General features: G+C 45.0%; 1 long non-coding RNA gene across 1 annotated transcript; it reads left to right on the forward strand.

Annotated features, from left to right (window-relative positions):
- The first annotated feature begins 2528 nt into the window (after positions 1 to 2528).
- LOC129830814 (uncharacterized) lies at positions 2529 to 10636 on the forward strand. Its single transcript, XR_008755638.1, has 2 exons — positions 2529 to 4759; positions 8821 to 10636. It is a non-coding gene; the product is annotated as an uncharacterized LOC129830814 (long non-coding RNA).
- The last annotated feature ends 3734 nt before the right edge of the window (positions 10637 to 14370 follow it).

The following is a 14370-nucleotide window of genomic DNA, read 5'->3' on the forward strand; positions in this document are numbered from 1 at the left end:
GACAACAGTGTCTCTCTAGAGGAGTTGCTGCTTGAACTTCAGAGACAACAGTGTCTCTCTAGAGGGGAGGCTGCTGGAACTACACAGACAACAGTGTCTCTCTAGAGGGGTGGCTGCTGGAACTACACAGACAACAGTGTCTCTCTAGAGGAGTGGCTGCTTGAACTACACAGACAACAGTGTCTCTCTAGAGGGGTGGCTGCTGGAACTACACAGACAACAGTGTCTCTAGAGGAGTGGCTGCTGGAACTACAGAGTCAACAGTGTCTCTCTAGAGGAGTGGCTGCTGGAACTACACAGACAACAGTGTCTCTCTAGAGGGGTGGTTGCTGGAACTACACAGACAACAGTGTCTCTCTAGAGGGGTGGCTGCGGGAACTACAGAGACAACAGTGTCTCTCTAGAGGGGTGGCTGCTGGAACTACAGAGACAACAGTGTCTCTCTAGAGGAGTGGCTGCTGGAACTACACAGACAACAGTCTCTCTCTAGAGGAGTGGCTGCTGGAACTACACAGACAACAGTGTCTCTCTAGAGGGGTGGCTGCTGGAACTACACAGACAACAGTGTCTCTCTAGAGGGGTGGCTGCTGGAACTACACAGACAACAGTGTCTCTAGAGGGGTGGCTGCTGGAACTACACAGACAACAGTGTCTCTCTAGAGGGGTGGCTGCTGGAACTACACAGACAACAGTGTCTCTCTAGAGAGGTGTCTGCTGGAACTACACAGACAACAGTGTCTCTAGAGGAGTGGCTGCTGAAACTACAGAGACAACAGTGTCTCTCTAGAGAGGTGGCTGCTGGAACTACACAGACAACAGTGTCTTTCTAGAGGGGTGGCTGCTGGAACTACACAGACAACAGTGTCTCTAGAGGAGTGGCTGCTGGAACTACAGAGACAACAGTGTCTCTCTAGAGAGGTGGCTGCTGGAACTACACAGACAACAGTGTCTCTAGAGGGGTGGCTGCTGGAACTACACAGACAACAGTGTCTCTAGAGGGGTGGCTGCTGGAACTACAGAGACAACAGTGTCTCTCTAGAGGGGTGGCTGCTGGAACTACACAGACAACAGTGTCTCTAGAGGAGTGGCTGCTGGAACTACACCGACAACAGTGTCTCTAGAGGAGTGGCTGCTGGATCTACACAGACAACAGTGTCTCTAGAGGGGTGGCTGCTGGAACTACACAGACAACAGTGTCTCTCTAGAGGAGTGGCTGCTGGAACTACACAGACAACAGTGTCTCTCTAGAGGGGTGGCTGCTGGAACTACAGACTCAACAGTGTCTCTCTAGAGGAGTGGCTGCTGGAACTACACAGACAACAGTGTCTCTCTACAGGGGTGGCTGCTGGAACTACACAGACAACAGTGTCTCTCTAGAGGAGTTGCTGCTTGAACTTCAGAGACAACAGTGTCTCTCTAGAGGGGAGGCTGCTGGAACTACACAGACAACAGTGTCTCTCTAGAGGGGTGGCTGCTGGAACTACACAGACAACAGTGTCTCTCTAGAGGGGTGGCTGCTGGAACTACACAGACAACAGTGTCTCTCTAGCGGGGTGGCTGCTGGAACTACACAGACAACAGTGTCTCTCTAGAGAGGTGGCTGCTGGAACTACACAGACAACAGTGTCTCTAGAGGAGTGGCTGCTGAAACTACAGAGACAACAGTGTCTCTCTAGAGAGGTGGCTGCTGGAACTACACAGACAACAGTGTCTTTCTAGAGGGGTGGCTGCTGGAACTACACAGACAACAGTGTCTCTAGAGGAGTGGCTGCTGGAACTACAGAGACAACAGTGTCTCTCTAGAGAGGTGGCTGCTGGAACTACACAGACAACAGTGTCTCTCTAGAGGGGTGGCTGCTGGAACTACACAGACAACAGTGTCTCTAGAGGGGTGGCTGCTGGAACTACAGAGACAACAGTGTCTCTCTAGAGGGGTGGCTGCTGGAACTACACAGACAACAGTGTCTCTAGAGGAGTGGCTGCTGGAACTACACCGACAACAGTGTCTCTAGAGGAGTGGCTGCTGGATCTACACAGACAACAGTGTCTCTAGAGGGGTGGCTGCTGGAACTACACAGACAACAGCGTCTCTCTAGAGGAGTGGCTGCTGGAACTACACAGACAACAGTGTCTCTCTAGAGGGGTGGCTGCTGGAACTACAGAGTCAACAGTGTCTCTCTAGAGGAGTGGCTGCTGGAACTACACAGACAACAGTGTCTCTCTAGAGGGGTGGCTGCTGGAACTACACAGACAACAGTGTCTCTCTAGAGGAGTGGCTGCTTGAACTACACAGACAACAGTGTCTCTCTAGAGGGGTGGCTGCTGGAACTATACAGACAACAGTGTCTCTCTACAGAGGTGGCTGTTGGAACTACACAGACAACAGTGTCTCTAGAGGAGTGGCTGCTGGAACTACAGAGACAACAGTGTCTCTAGAGGAGTGGCTGCTGGAACTACAGAGACAACAGTGTCTCTAGAGGAGTGGCTGCTGGAACTACAGAGACAACAGTGTCTCTAGAGGAGTGGCTGCTGAAACTACAGAGACAACAGTGTCTCTCTAGAGGGGTGGCTGCTGGAACTACACAGACAACAGTGTCTCTAGAGGGGTGGCTGCTGGAACTACACAGACAACAGTGTCTCTAGAGGAGTGGCTGCTGGAACTACAGAGACAACAGTGTCTCTAGAGGAGTGGCTGCTGGAACTACACAGCCATCAGTGTCTCTCTAGAGGGGTGGCTGCTGGAACTACACAGACAACAGTGTCTCTAGAGGAGTGGCTGCTAGAACTACACTGACTTCAGTGTCTCTCTAGAGGGGTGGCTGCTGGAACTACACTGACATCAGTGTCTCTCTAGAGGGGTGGCTGCTGGAACTACACAGACAACAGTGTCTCTCTAGAGGGGTGGCTGCTGGAACTACACAGACATCAGTGTCTCTCTAGAGGGGTGGCTGCTGGAACTACACAGACAACAGTGTCTCTCTAGAGGGGTGCCTGCTGGAACTACACAGGCAACAGTGTCTCTCTAGAGGAGTGGCTGCTGGAACTACACAGACAACAGTGTGTCTCTAGAGGGGTGGCTGCTGGAACTACACAGACATCAGTGTCTCTCTAGAGGGGTGGCTGCTGGAACTACACAGACAACAGTGTCTCTCTAGAGGGGTGCCTGCTGGAACTACACAGGCAACAGTGTCTCTCTAGAGGAGTGGCTGCTGGAACTACACAGACAACAGTGTGTCTCTAGAGGGGTGGCTGCTGGAACTACAGAGACAACAGTGTCTCTAGAGGAGTGGCTGCTGGAACTACACAGACAACAGTGTCTCTCTAGAGGAGTGGCTGCTGGAACTACACAGACAACAGTGTCTCTCTAGAGGAGTGGCTGCTGGAACTACACAGACAACAGTGTCTTTCTAGAGGAGTGGCTGCTGGAACTACACAGACAACAGTGTCTCTAGAGGAGTGGCTGCTGAAACTAGAACTAGAACTGGAACACTACTTTGTGACTTCAAGTCGAGACAAGAAGGTAAATATTCTACACCAGAAAAACCTTAGAGTTATTAGCAGAGGTAGCTTGTATTCTCCAGACTTCAACGTCTGTTCACTTAGGTCTGGGCGTGTGTTCACAAAGCGTCTCAGAGAAGAAGTGCTGATCAAGGATCAGTCTTGACTTTTAAATCATAATGAATAAGAGGGGGGTTCTGAACCTAGATCAGCACTCCTACTCTAAGACCCTTTGTGATACAGGCCCTGAACTCTAGCTTAAGACTCCTTTGACATCAAAACAAGATTCACATTACATTTAATGATGTGCTAATTGCAAGTCAGGATTCAGCCTTTAAAGGTTGTTAGTTACAAATGAGCTCCTCACTTAAGTAAAGGTCACAATGGTAAAGAAAAAGTATTATAATACTGTTCATCGTAGGCTGCGTCCCAAATGGCACCATATTCCCTTTAGGCTTGACACTCCTGTGAAGGGACGCATCTGCACTCAGTCTGGACGCAATCAGGCTACCGAAAGTTCATACAGTGGGCTACATCATCAGCACTTTGCCCACAAGTCTCCAGGGACCGAGAAGCACCTTTTTAAATGTTGGTGGAAATACGTTCCTAGCGTGTGAGGAACGTGTTTGCTGGCTTCATAAATGCTAGCCAGTTGGTTTATTAAAAAAACAATGTTTTGTTTGGCTAAAGTTATCCTGACCTGTTGTCAATCTCTTTATCTTTGCTAGCTTGCTGGCTAGTTACAGAGGTTAGCCAGTTAGCTACAGTAGTTAACTACTGCCATGAAGTTGCTGTTGTGTTATTATCGGATGTAGCACTTTCCACCGTTTGCAGAATGCATACTGGCATTTCAATATAGCGTGGGAAAATGGATTCCGAACACACTACGGACACGGTAGACACATTTAAATGTAGGTGTAGACGCATGACGTGTTCGGAATTCCATGATCACAACTCCATGATCAGAATACAAAAGCTGCATGAACTGTCAAGTCTAGTCCCGGCCTTGTAGTACACTTGTTTTTGAGCAGGGCCTATAAAGAAATAGGATGGCATTTGGGACACATGAATGGCCTATGTTAGTATGAAGTGACAGTATCACGTAATTGACATTTTCCTTTACAGGTGATAGAATGGGGTGACTTGCAGTAGTTCTGAGGCAAGTGTGACCCCTGATGAACCCCCCAGTCATCCAGCCCTGTTCCTCCATATTAGATGTAGGAGACTCAGCCACTGCTATCTCCTTCTGCCTCGACAACAGGTACCATAATACAGCACTTATTTTCACAATTCCAAATCGACCCCTTGCCTCTTCACCCTAGGCACTACTTTAGATCTGAAATTATTGGATACTGGATATTTACAGTGTAAGCTGTATGCCGGAAATGTATATGCAGCCTATCAGAAGGCAAGAAAGCAGAGGGAAGCTTTAACCTATCGCGTAAACCCTATTGCTTAAAATGATTCATGCCACATGTAGTATGTATGTTGTATGTAGTATGTTCACCACTTGTCTGTCTGTGGCCTAGTGCCCCGCCTTTGAGTTGCAAATGCACTTTATTGCCAGCCAGTTCCTTAAAGTTGCAATATGATGATGTTTCTGTGTTCATTTCTATTTTGTGTGATCTGTTTTTAACTATTTTGTATGTTTATTTTTAACCCTGCCTGCAAACCAAATGTATGTCTAGGGACAAATTTGATTGGTTGAATGTTTCACTGATTGATTGACTGATGCACCTCCGGTCACCTGCTGGCGGAGGGGCTGGGTAGTGGAGACCCACCTGTATTCCCAGGTGGCTTTGAATAGCTGTGCAATTAAGAGTGTCATTGAGGAGGACATACAATCCACAGGCTCATTTTGTGAAGCCCACAGCATCTGGCGTTTCCACTGAGTCATGAAGAGAAGGAAGGGATATCTATGGTCTGAAGAGAAGGAAGGGAGATCTATGGTCTGAAGAGAAGGAAGGAAGATCTATGGTCTGAAGAGAAGGAAGGGACATCTATGGTCTGAAGAGAAGGAAGGAAGATCTATGGTCTGAAGAGAAGGAAGGGACATCTATGGTCTGAAGAGAAGGAAGGGACATCTATGGTCTGAAGAGAAGGAAGGGACATCTATGGCCTGTAGAGAAGGAAGGGACATCTATGGTCTGAAGAGAAGGAAGGGACATCTATGGTCTGAAGAGAAGGAAGGAAGATCTATGGTCTGAAGAGAAGGAAGGGAGATCTATGGTCTGAAGAGAAGGAAGGGACATCTATGGTCTGAAGAGAAGGAAGGGACATCTATGGTCTGAAGAGAAGGAAGGGACATCTATGGTCTGTAGAGAAGGAAGGGAGATCTATGGCCTGAAGAGAAGGAAGGGACATCTATGGTCTGAAGAGAAGGAAGGGACATCTATGGTCTGTAGAGAAGGAAGAGAGATCTATGGTCTGAAGAGAAGGAAGGGAGATCTATGGTCTGAAGAGAAGGGAGATCTATGGTCTGAAGAGAAGGAAGGGACATCTATGGTTTGAAGAGAAGGAAGGGACATCTATGGTCTGTAGAGAAGGGAGATCTATGGTCTGTAGAGAAGGACGGGACATCTATGGTCTGTAGAGAAGGGAGATCTATGGTCTGTAGAGAAGGAAGAGAGATCTATGGTCTGAAGAGAAGGAAGGGAAATCTATGGTCTGAAGAGAAGGGAGATCTATGGTCTGTAGAGAAGGAAGGGACATCTATGGTCTGAAGAGAAGGAAGAGAGATCTATGGTCTGAAGAGAAGGAAGGGAGATCTATGGTCTGAAGAGAAGGGAGATCTATGGTCTGAAGAGAAGGAAGGGACATCTATGGTTTGAAGAGAAGGAAGGGACATCTATGGTCTGTAGAGAAGGAAGAGAGATCTATGGTCTGAAGAGAAGGAAGGGAGATCTATGGTCTGAAGAGAAGGGAGATCTATGGTCTGAAGAGAAGGGAGATCTATGGTCTGAAGAGAAGGGAGATCTATGGTCTGAAGAGAAGGAAGGGACATCTATGGTTTGAAGAGAAGGAAGGGACATCTATGGTCTGAAGAGCCTGTGGCATGTTCTATTAGTGTTCTAATCAAATCAAAATCAAATCAAATGTATTTATATAGCCCTTCTTACATCAGCTGATATATCAAAGTGCTGTACAGAAACCCAGCCTAAAACCCCAAACAGCAATCAATGCAGGTGTAGAAGCACGGTGGCTAGGAAAAACTCCCTAGAAAGGCCAAAACCTAGATAGGAACCTAGAGAGGAACCAGGCTATGAGGGGGGCCAGTCCTCTTCTGGCTGTGCCGGGTGGAGATTATAACAGAACATGGCCAAGATGTTCAAATGTGCATAAATGACCAGCATGGTCAAATAATAGTAATCACAGTGAACAGGTCAGGGTTCCATAGCCGCAGGCAGAACAGTTACAACTGGAGCAGCAGCACGGCCAGGTGGACTGGGGACAACAAGGAGTCATCATGCCAGGTAGTCCTGAGGCATGGTGCTAGGGCTCAGGTCCTCCGAGAGAGAGAAAGAAAGAAAGAGAGAAAGAGAGAATTGGAGAGAGCATACTTAAATTCACACAGGACACCGGATAAGACAGGAGAAATACTCCAGATATAACAGACTGACCCTAGCCCCCCGACACATAAACTACTGCAGCCTAAATACTGGAGGCTGAAACAGGAGGGGTCAGGAGACACTGTGGCCCCATCCGATGATACCCCCGGACAGGGCCAAACAGCTATGGTACCTGCTCTGTAAACGTTTGGATTATTCCTCTACTACTGCAGAACACAACATGGTGTAGCTCAAAATAAACATGTTGACAATGTATACGAGAAAGTCTATTCCCCATCAGCTTTTTATATTTAGTATTTTTTGTAATTTTAGACTTTTTGCAAATGTATAAAAAATAAATACAGGAAAACCTTATTTACGTTAGTGTTCAAACCCTTTGCTATGAGACTCGACATTGATCTCAGATGCATCCTGTTTCCACTGATCATCCTTGAGATGCTTCTACAACTTGATTGGAGTCCACCTGTGGTAAATTCAATTGATTGGACATGATTTGGAAAAGCACACAGCTGTCTATATAAGGTCCCATAGTTGAGCATGTCAGAGCAAATACCAAGCCATGACGTCAAAGGAATTGTCCGTATAGCTCTGAGACAGGATTGTGCCGAGGGACAGATCTGGGGAAGGGTACCAAACTGATCAATTGGAGGAGAAGGGCCTTGGTCAGGGAGGTGACCAAGAATCAGATGATCACTCTGACAGAGCTCCAGAGTTCCTCTGTGGAGAAGGGAGAACCTTCCAGAAGTACAACCATCTCTGCAGCACTCCACCATTCAGGCCTTTATGGTAGAGTGGCCAGATGGAAGCCACTCCTCAGTAAAAGGCACATGACAGCCCGCTTGGAGTTTGCCAAAAGACACCTAAAGACTCTCAGACCATGAGAAACAAGATTCTCTGGTTTGATGAAACCAAGATTGTACTGTTTGGCCTGAATGCCAAGCGTCACGTCTGGAGGAAACCTGGCACCATCCCTACGGTGAATCATGGTGGTGGCAGCATCATGTTGTGGGGATGTTTTTCAGCAGCACAGACTGGGAGACTAGTCAGGATCGAGAAAAAGATGAATGGAGCAAAGTACAGAGAGATCCTTGATGAAAACCTGGGGTGAAGGTTCACCTTCCAATAGGACAACGACCCTAAGCACACAGACAAGACGACTCAGAAGTTGCTTCGGGACAAGTCTCTGAATGACATGGAGTGGCCCAGCCAGAGCCCGGACTTGAACCTGTTAAAAAATATCTGGAAAGTCTTGAAAATAGCTGTGCAGCGCTGCTCCCCATCCAACCTGACAGAGCTTGAGAGGATCTGCCGAGAAGAATGGGAGAAACTCCCCAAATACAGGTGTGCCAAACTTGTAGCATCATACCCAAGAAGACTTGAGGCTATAATCATTGCCAAGGGTGCTTCAACAAAGTACTGAATTAAGGGTCTGAATACTTATGTAAATGTGATATTTGAGTATTTGAAAAATATAAAAATTCTAGAAACCTTTTTTTGCTTTGTCATTATGGGGTATTGTGTATAGATTGATGAGGGGGGGAAACGATTTAATCCATTTTAGAATAAGGCTGTAACGTTACAAAATGTGGAAAAGTGAAGGGGTCTAAATTCTTTCCGAATGCACTGTATTTCCTTGTGCCTAACCATGTCCTTTACATACAGTCTGCTTGAGGGAGACAGAGCAACACACTGCTGTACTGCACTATGTCACCACTCTTTGTCTTGTTTCCTTGACAATGCTTCCCCCCTCCAGTCAGAGTCACGCGTTGACAGTGAAGAGGCTGCACTGGAGGCCGAGGGCACGCCTGGTCGGCCAGGGGGACGGGGAAGAGGGTGAAGGCAGGGTCACAGCAGCAGATAGTTCCTGGGTGCAGCTGGCCAGCGCCGGGGCAGACCACTGTCAAAATCTTCAACATCAACAGACTGGCTGTGTAGCTAGCGTTGGCTCTGGGACATTGACAGCATTAGATGGTGGCATCCTGACACTGCTGACTAAGACTACAGGGCTGACTGCCTGGAGAGGAGAGGAGCAGAGCTGGGGCTGGTCGTTCACTGGGTCATTCCACCCCCCTGTGTGACAGCCAGCCAGCTCGAACAAGAAAGACAGGCAGGCCAGGTCTGTTGAACTGCTTTCAGGATGCCCCCAGTCCAGGACTTCTCTGTTTCTCTGGATGGAGCTCTGGTCTTTATGTTGACCCTGCAGTCATCAACTTCTGTACTCTTAAGTTCTTGGACAAGGGATATTAGGCTCACAGTTTCAGCATACTTTTATGTTGAAATGTATTAATTTGTTAATGCTCATTCAAATCATATTTGAAAGTCCTCTTTCTTTCATTACCATATGTTCTTTCTTTCTGATGTATTGCTGTCTCTTCATGTCCTTAGAAAATATGACATAGTACTGATAATTTTAATGTAAAAAAAGTAACTTATCTGAATAAAGCTCCTTTTGTAACCATAGATTGATTAGTCAGAACCAGTTGACCCCAATGACAATGCAACTGCATGACTTTGACATCTTTCATCACACTGTAGCAAAATCTAATAGCATACTCTTGATATTGATATACCATACAATTTACTGAAGGTACCACGTTCATCTGTACAAACAATAGTACGCAAGTATAAACACCACGCAGCCGTCATACCGCTCAGGAAGGAGACGCATTCTGTCTCCTAGAGATGAACGTACTTTGGTGCGAAAAGTGCAAATCAATCCCAGAACAACAGCAAAGGACCTTATGAAGATGCTGGAGGAAACAGGTACAAAAGTATCGATATCCACAGTAAAACGAGTCCTATATCGACATAACCTGAAAGGCCGCTCAGCAAGGAAGAAGCCACTGCTCCAAAACCGCCATAAAAAAGTCAGATTACTGTTTGCAACTGCACATGGGGACAAAGATAGTGCTTTTTGGAGAAATGTCCTCTGGTCTGATGAAACAAAATTAGAACTGTTTGGCCATAATGACCATCGTTATGTTTGGAGGAAAAAGGTGGAGGCTTGCAAGCCGAAGAACACCATCCCAACCGTGAAGCACAGGGGTGGCAGCATCATGTTGTGAGGGTGCTTTGCTGCAGGAGGTGCTGGTGCACTTCACAAAATAGATGGCATCATTGAGGCAGGAAAATTATGTGGATATATTGAAGCAACATCTCAAGACATCAGTGAGGAAGTTAAAGCTTGGTCACAAATGGGTCTTCCAAATGGACATGACCCCAAGCATACATCCAAAGTTGTGGCAAAATGGCTTAAGGACAACAATGTCAAGGTATTGGAGTGGCCAATAAAGCCCTGACCTCAAAGCCCTGACCTCAAAAATGTGTGGGCAGAACTGAAAAAGCAAGTGCGAGCAAGGAGTTATACAAACCTGACTGAGTTACACCAGCTCTGTCAGGAGGAATGGGCCAAAATTCACCCAACTTATTGTGGGAAGCTTGTGGAAGGCTACCCGAAACATTTGACCCAAGTTAAACAATTTGAAAGCAATGCTACCAAATACTAATTGAGTGTATGTAAACTTCTTACCCACTGGGAATGTAATGAAAAAAATAAAAGCTGAAATAAATCATTCTCTCTATTATTCTGGCATTTCACATTCTTCAAGAAAAGTGACCTAAGACATGGGATTTTTACTAGAATTAAATGTCAGGAATTGTGAAAAACTGATTTTAAATGTATTTGGCTAAGGTGTATGTAAACTTCAGACTTCAACTGTAGCTGTTTTTCAAGAGGAAAGGGAATTCTATGTTTTCTATAGGAAAAGGATGTCTATGTTGACAGTTTTTAATGCTATACATTTGGGGATTTACACACCGTCATCTCCAATACAAATGACTCTAACTATTTGAATGTTTCTGTATGTCCACAGATGATTCATGATGGTAAAATATGGAAGTAGTACTAGACATTTTTTTACTATAATTTCATAACGCTAAGGGATCTGTTCAATCTGTATTGCTGAAGCGTTACAAGAAATGTAAAAGTAATTTCCTATTGAGCCGACATCTGCAGCGTTTAACGTGAACTCAGTCTCTGCTAATGCGGGACATTGCCTTTAAATTTCAATCGCGCTATAGCGCTGAATTTCCACGATATGGATTGAATAGAGCCCTAATTTGTATGGCATGCTGTACCTTCTAGTCTCGGTACTGTCTTCACTAGCACACGGTAGCCTATGCGCTAGCCATTTTGCTTTCACATCTGGGATTTCCACACCTGAAAAACCACATCTAGGCCTACCACATGCCTGATGTCACTTTATTCTTCCCCAATCTTCCCTTTATACAGTTTGACCTTTACCGAGACAGTTCAGACTAAACATCTTTCCAGAGCACAGTAGCACCCCCTTCCCCTCCACACCAGTCATATACAGTAACTGCCTAACCAGTATCCAAACAGTATACTGTATCTTCCACACTATCAGTAGTGGTGGTAGGCTACTGGGCTAGGCTAGCTGGGCTCACAATCCCTTTCCCACAGTAGCTTTGCAATATGTATAAAGTATCGTTTGAATCAGTGCATCCCATTGAGACTTCCTGATCAGATTCCTATCGCCATCGAACAGAAAACAGATTACATAATACAAAATTGACTTTGAGATCTGAGGTCGGAGCGAGCAGCTTGAAGTCTACAGAAGTCCATAGGTACAGTACAGTAGCCCATGAGGTCGCCTTGCTGTAGCTTCTGCCATACCTCCCATAGGCGACTGTTCTGGGCCTCTGAGCCCTCTGTCTAGAACTGACAAGGTAAATATTTGAGAGCATTATGGAAAGGCCTCTCTTCCTCTGACACGAGGACTCCACACACATTCCTTACATCCTGTTTGCCGCTGGGCCTTGACAGTTGTATTATTTATCATCATACTGAGCTTTTCATTACTAATGTATTAGCCATTCTGGCTCTCTGTGTAATGTGTGCTGATTCTAGACAGCTGAGCTCATATGCTGCAACCCGGCACAATTTCATTTTAACCCCACATCATAGCTAGTTATCAAATCAAGCTTTATTTATACAGCACATTTCAGACATGGAATGCAACAATGTGCTTTACAGGAAAAAACGAATAAAAATGATGACAATTTTTACTACACAACAAACATAAGAGGATAAAAAACAAAATAATAACAATAAAACTGAACAGCTAAAAATCACACTAGGGAAAATCAAAGCTAAAAAGGTGTTTTAATATCTATTTAAAAAATGTCCACAGTTTCGGCACCCCTCAGGTTCTCTGGCAGGCTATTCCAAAGGCTGGGGTCATAATAACTAAAGGCTGCCTCTCCATGTCTCTTGGTCCTAGGCTTTGGGATAGTTAAAAGGTCAGTGCCAGAGGACCTGAGGGACCTACTGGCTACATAATTTAAATGCATGTCTGACATGTATTGGGGTGCACCATCGTGGATTGATTTAAAAACCAATGGAATAATCTGAAAATTCTAAAACTCACAGTCTGCCAGGGCAGAAACATTAAAACCGGTGTAATGTGTGATCTCTGTCTGGTCTTGGTCAGTACCAGTGCTGCAGCATTCTGTATGTTTTTCAGTTGACCAATGCCTTTCTTGGGTAGACCAGACAGGAGAGCACTACAGTAGTCAAGCCTGCTTGTAATAAAAGCATGGATGAGTCTCTCTGTATCAGTCTGAGAGAGAAACGTCCGCACCTTGGTAATGTTCCTCATGGGAAAAGCTATTTTGGTCACATTCCTAATGTGTGATTCAAAATTGAGTTCAGAATCTAAAATAACACCTTGTTTTTTATATGGTGTTTTCTCTTTATTGCCTGTGAATTAAAATGTTAAAATTGTTTATCTAGACTCACAATTTGAAGCAAGAATGACTGGTCTGACATCAAACTGTAAATATACCTTTTTTGAGAAAGGGCATTGGCAAGATTAGCACCTGTGACCTTCTGGTTCCTATCCCAGTGCCTAGTCCACTACATCAGCAAAGGTGAGGGCAGCAAACTAGTTATTTTCACATTTATAAAGCTGTTCAGTAAATGAGTCATTCAGAATATCAGAAGATTAGAAATGTCAGTTAAGTATGTTGGGTAAGGTTGGGCAAAAAAAAGCTGCATTAGGATTCGAACTGGCAACCTTGGCCTTTTCTCAATTAGATTTGCTCAACTCCTGTGTCCTCTCTCCTCCCTCCTAAAACAGATTTAGCTGGTTGTGCAATATATTTTATAGATAAAAGGATTAGTAGCATATCGTTTTTAAACGTTTGCATGTTTTTCTCCTTCGAGAAAACAATAGCTGATTCAAAGGGGATGTGGCAGATTTCAAAACTCTTCCGCGAAGGACTCCGGTAGGATACACTTGTGCTTCCTCGACAAAAGGAGGCTTTCGAGGAGGACCGTCTTCCATTAACCTACTACACTGTGTCATAACCCGTGTTTAACACCCTCCAACCGGCCTCCCTGCAAGCATTTTCTTTATTTGACTCTCACCTGTAAACTCCTTCCACTAACCTGTCACTAAGCTCTGCCCACTGAGCATTCATACAACCAATCAATTCGTCCCGGACTACCTCCGGAAGTGTTCAGGAAGATCTGTAAATAATTGCACTCCATTCTTTGTGGTCATGCATTAATTTGGACTCCTCCTAGAAGGGTTCTGAGGTGAAGAAACAAAGTAGCTTATGAATTCTTAAAGGTTCAATGCAGACTTTTATCTCAATATGAAATCATTTCTGGGTAACAATTAAGTACCTTACAATTAAAATGGTAAAAAAAAATAACAAAAATAGCTTCTTAGCAAAGAGCAATTTCTCAAGCAAGAATTTTGCTTGGACTGTCTGTCTGTGAGTGGTCTGAATGGGGATGGAATAACTGAAAACTAGCTGTTATTGGCAGAGAGGTTTGGATCTTTTTCTTTTTGGTCTATTGTCAAATTTACTGCCTCAACTCCATCGCACCAAAACAGGCTGAAATTTCAGGCGGTCTTTTCAAACAGCTCTTATACTAAAAGGGCATTATCATAATTTTCACAGTATTATTCCAACCTCAACCTCATACCTCATTCTGATTTTTCAGGGGGTGCTGCAGCATCCTCAGCACCCCTATTTCCCACGGCTATGCATAAAACACAGGACAATCACGTTTTGAGTGCACTGGGCCTTTAAACAACCTTGCCTTGTGGATAAAACAGTTGTTTTAATTGCCGTTAAAATGAAGATAACTAAGCTCCAAATCCCAAATAACAACAACTTACACACATTACTTCACTTCCATTTTCTCGAGAAGCTGAATGTAAAGAGCAGTAGCCTAAGGGTAGACAACAGTACATCAATAGGTCTTTGA

This window comes from Salvelinus fontinalis, chromosome 32, assembly GCF_029448725.1.
Source record: "Salvelinus fontinalis isolate EN_2023a chromosome 32, ASM2944872v1, whole genome shotgun sequence".
In the NCBI taxonomy this organism is placed as follows: Eukaryota; Metazoa; Chordata; class Actinopteri; order Salmoniformes; family Salmonidae; genus Salvelinus; species Salvelinus fontinalis.